This window comes from Rattus norvegicus, chromosome 1 (genome assembly GCF_036323735.1).
Source record: "Rattus norvegicus strain BN/NHsdMcwi chromosome 1, GRCr8, whole genome shotgun sequence".
In the NCBI taxonomy this organism is placed as follows: Eukaryota; Metazoa; Chordata; class Mammalia; order Rodentia; family Muridae; genus Rattus; species Rattus norvegicus.
The window spans coordinates 195,667,194-195,672,601 of NC_086019.1; the positions used below are offsets into that span (position 1 = coordinate 195,667,194).

The 5,408-nt window shown below is 45.0% G+C and overlaps 1 pseudogene; it reads left to right on the plus strand.

Annotated features, from left to right (window-relative positions):
* The window catches only part of Mospd3-ps1 (motile sperm domain containing 3, pseudogene 1), a 12,120-nt pseudogene continuing 6,712 nt past the window's right edge, over positions 1-5,408 (plus strand).

Genomic DNA, 5,408 nt, shown 5'->3' on the forward strand with positions numbered 1-5,408 from the left:
ATGTCTGTGGACCAGGCCGCCACTGAGGCCATGGTGATGTCTGTGGACCAGGCCGCCACTGAGGCCATGGTGATGTCTGTGGACCAGGCCGCCACTGAGGCCATGGTGATGTCTGTGGTCTGGGCTGCCTGTGAACCTACTGCAGCTGGGGTCCGTGTTTCTGGTCTGTGCTGTCACCAGAAACCATACGGAAGCTCATGATCCATGCTGCCATTGACTATAAACAACAGGAAGCTATTTGTACAGTGGTACCAATGATTGAAGACACATAATTGAGGAAGAGGGACATGGAAGACTTCTGTGACAACCCCTACTCCCACCCCAAACCCCAACCCACCCACCCACCCCCGCAAAGCCATCTAAACAGGAAACCATTGAAGAGAAGTCTTTAAGAGTCTGATGAGGATGCTGAAACTAGCTGTCCACAATTGATGACTTTTGTGGGGTGGGGGGTAGCATCTATTTCAGAAGCAGGTCACTAAGAGTATATAGATAACACAAATTGGACTTTTTAAAATTTAGTATTTTTATTTTCTTTTGGGGAGAGCTCATAAGGGTGGGGGCAAACATGGAAGGACTGGGCAATACATGATGCGAAGCTTCCAAAGATTCAGTAAAAACTATGTTGAAAAATGCAGACCTATGAAGCACAGCCCCAGTGGGTGTATCTGTAAGATGCTTCCACTCCTAGGGTTCAGGGAACACTGCAGAAGAGAGGGTGTAAAGATTCTACGAGCCAGAGGGTCGGGGAGTGTGCTGTCTCTCCGTGATGTCAGAAGCTGCACTCGTACAGTCTCATCAACACGACTGCCTAAAATGTGAGCTGAACAAGAAGACAGCAACGAAGATGCCAAAGAGGACAGCCTCAACCACTCGCAAAACTACAGGCAACTGAGGAAAGTTAGGGAGGGAAGAGGTGGCCTTCCCTAGAGGGGGAAGAGCACACCAACTAGTCCAGTACCAGACAGTCAGCCCTGAAAATGGATAGCATTATATGGCCTGTGAACAGGTTATATTTAGGAATAGACACACACGCACGCACGCACGCACGCAATAACATTTTAAAAAGTGGCCATGAATTTGAAGGAAAGTGGGGAAGGGTAGATGGGACAGTTTGGAGGGAGGAAAGGAAAGAAAAGGGGAAAATGTAATTAAATTATAATCTCAAAAAAGATTTTAAAAAAATAAAGGAGCTAGGGAGATAGCTTGGTGGCTAAGAGCACTAGCTATTCGTCCAGGGGCCTCAGTTCCCAGCATCCACATGGTGGCTCACAACCATCTGTAACTCCAGCTCTCAAGGATCTGACACTACCAAGCATGCGTATGGTGTAAAAACACACATGCAGGCAAAGCATCCATACACATAAAATAATTTTTAAAAATGCGTCCATTATACCTTGATCTAGAAATTCTAGCTAATGCAGTAAGATAAGAAAAAGGAAAGGTATATTTACTAGAAAAGAAGAAACAAATATTTTTTCACAGGTGATATAATTGTGTGGTTATTTCTTCCTAATTGAAACATTTACTCCTTGGGAGGAAGGAGGCTAAGATTCAGAAGGTCCAGAAAATCCTGAGTCTTCCTGAGATGCTCTGCCAAAGCCTGACAGGTACAGATGCGATGCTCGCAACCAGCCATCGGACCGAGCACAGGGACCCCACTGGAGGGGTTAAGAGAGGGACTGAAGGAGCTGAAGGGGTTTGCAACCCCATAGGAAGAATAACAATACCAACCAACCAGATACCCCAGAGCTCCCAAGGACTAAACCACCAACCAAAGAGTAAACATAGGGAGACAATTAAATCCCTCCATGCTGCATACGTAGCAGAGGATGGCCTTATCTGGCATCAATGGGAGGGGAGGCCCATTGGTCTTGTGAAGGATCAATGCTCCACTATAGGGCAATGCTAGGGTGGTGAGGTGGAGTGGGTGGGTGAGGGAGCACCCTCACAGAAGCAGGGAGGGAGTGAAGAAGGACTAAGGTGTTTGTGAAGGGGAAACCGGGAAGGGGGGATAACATTTGATATGTAAATGAATAAAATAACAAATAAAAAATTTTTTAAAATAAAGTACAGATTCATACCAAAAAAAAAAAAAGATTCTCCAAAGGTTGTATATGCAGTAAACAGTTAGGGAGACATAATGTTCGTTGTTGGAGCTGCTATCCAGGGAACTCTAGAGATGCAGCTTCATTACCTGTGCTGGGGGTGAAGTTTGTGGATGATGCAGCTACCCCAAAAGTCACACATGTTCCTTTAGGTAGCCCTAATAAACTCAGTGACTCATCAAGCTAGACTTCTAGTAGACTTGTTCCCTTAGTCTGAGGCTGGTGTTCTGGGGTGAATAGACATCAGTTCATGTCCCACCCAGAAAAATCACACAATACAACCTGTGGAGATTAAAGGAATCGACTACACAAAATCCTGGAAAGATATGTGATGCTAGTAAGGTTGCCGGACAGACCGTTAACTTCTGAGGGTCAGTCTCTTCCACACCACCAAGGAACAAGCGGGATCTGAAGTTTAAGGGCATTGATATTTACACCAGGATTCCTTAAAATGAAATAGGTGTAAATCTAAATACGTACTAGAGCCATATGAGAAAAGCTACAAAACATTGACTAACAAGGGAAGCAAATTAAATGGAGACATATTGTGTGTTCATGGATGAGAAGACTCAGCATTATCAAGACATTAGTTCTTCCCAAATTACTGTAGCTACAGGCTCAATGCAAGCCATATCCAGTTCCCCAGAAAGCTGTTTTGTAGGTATTAACAAGTGAATCCCACCAGTTCAGGTGAGAGAGGCAAAGTACTAGAGTAAGCAAAACAGTGTTGAAGAGACAGAGCCACACTGAAGAATTGCCCAACATCAAGACTCAACTGTAAAGCCACAATGACAAAGTGAGTACAACGTCAGTCCAAGAGCGCGCAAAGACAGCCAAGTTCTGAGCTACGAGACGGACCCAAATAAGCATTGCGAGCTGGCCAATAGCAAAGGAACAAAGTCTATAAAAACACACACATCGATGATAGCCTTCCTAAGAACAACTGGACGGAAACAACCAAACATTCACATGCGAAAAACAAAACAACACAAACAAAAATAAAATAGACTATATCTGTCACAAAACTCAACTTGTACAACTAAATCTAAAACACAATGTGAAATACCCAGAAGAAAAAAATAGATGACCTGGATTTGCCAATGACTTTTTCATTTATTTAATATTTATTCCAGCATGTGCTATGTACACCCACACACACACACACACACACACACACACACACACACACGTGCATGCCATGACCAGCTATTTGGGTCCCTGAACGTGAACGGAGGCTGTCAGGCTAGAAACCAAGCACATTTACCCAATAAGCCATCTCAATGGCTTGCTAAATGTGACACAAATCAGACATGACCTTTAGGTCTTAAATGTCCTCCAAAGTCCATGTGTTATATTCTTGCTCCTATGAAGTGCTCTTAGGAGTTTGTGGAACTACATGGTCCTAATGAAAGGCCTTCACTGCGTTAGGGGTGTCCCTTTGAAGAAGACCTCTAGTTCCTTTCCCTTCCTCCATGTCTCCTGGTTTACTATGAGGAATCAGGTGAACAGCTCTCCTGGGCTATCCACCCCCATTATAATGTATTGCTCCTTCCCAATTCCAAAAGCAACAGGGTAAAAAAGGGGAGCTGGAAACTCCGAAATAGACGGCTAAAATGGACTGTCTCTAAAAGTTGACCATATCAAGTGTTGTCATAGTGATAGGAAGCTGAGTAGCGCGTGACCCATGAAAGATTTGAGCGGCTGCAATTAAGTCTCTGCTCTGCAGAAGCCATGGTTGAGAGAATAAACAGGCAAACCACAAACTAAGAAGATGTTTTCCAAGAATCTTTATCCATACTATGTAAAGTAATAGTCAGCAATAGGAAAAGAAACAAGTCAGAAAGTGGGCTCAGGGTCTGCAGAGTTCAAATGGTTAAGAATGATTGTTGTTCTTATGGAGGGCCTGAGTTGAGCTCCCAGCACCCACCATTAAGGAACTCACAACCCAGAGACTCTAACACTCTCTTCTGGCCTCTAAATACACACATACACAGTGCACATGCTCTCTCTCTCTCTCTCTCTCTCTCTCTCTCTCTCTCTCTCTCTCTCTCTCAAAATAAAACATGGACCCAATATTAAGAGGATCCTCAGCAAAGGAGAGTTACAGGTGGCAAACGAACATATGGAAGTCTGCTCTACATTAGATGCTGTCTGGGAAATGCAAATCCCTACTATGTACTTGCCACAGAACACTACACATGCCTGGAACTGCCACGAGTTGGAAGCGACCAGGGATTTTGTTCCTTGCTGGTGGAACTGTAAGGTAGCTCAACCATACTGGAAGACACGTTGGCTGTTTCTTAGAAAATAAAACATTCCACTACCAAGCAATCCGGCAATGACACTTCCTAATACTTACCCAATGGAACTGGAAAAGAAAAAGTGAGTTTGGCCACACAAACACCTGCATGTAGATGTTTACAGTGGCTTTATTCATAATTGCCAAAATTTGAAGGAGGCAACCAAGATACCCATCAACAAGTCAACTGGTAAATAAACAACAACCTAGTCAGAGTGGAGAATCATTCCACACTGAGCTGAAGCGAATCATCTCCCGAGGACAGGGCTCTAGACCTGGCCACAAGTTGACTGAAGGGAACTGACCATAAGCTTTGGATTCCAAGGCTCTCTTTTCCTCCTGAGCTCCACCTTCTAATGTCCAATTTCCCAGAGCCTGCATGGGCCGTGGGATGCCCCTCCTTGCTCAGGACCCATTATCAGGGTGCTGAACTTTCCCCAGATCTAGCACTCAGGGCTTATCGAAGGAGTGGTCCCTGGAGCTGCCAACCCTCTACAACCACATGGGACCTGTGCTCTGCTTCCAAGTCCTGTGTACAACACCTGCCAAGCGTACGGTATTTGATATAGAAGGTTATGTGAAGCCTCAGTCTTACATTGACATAAGATTTGACATTTGACCCCCATCCCTAACCACAGTGATGTCCAGATCTGACTCTGCATTGAGCTGTTTGAGGAGGCAGGGTAAGGGATTAGTAGTCAGATAAAAAGACATCATGTCTGTTCTTTGGGCTCCAGAGTACCCATTTGAGCTTCGTAGACATTCTGAGGCAAACCCAGGCCCTTCAGTGTGAGAACAGGACGAACTCTAAATAGACACCTCCAGGAATGCTCATACACCCTCACCCTGCCCAGGGCAGTGGCCATCAGCCCCTACCTGCTCTTCTTGCTAACCGGCATGGTCCCTGAGGCCTTGCTCTTACTGCCACAGCAGGACTACTCAGTAGCCAGCTGCCTCAAGTTTTGCACTGGGACAGAAACTGGTGACAGCTTAGATCTTAG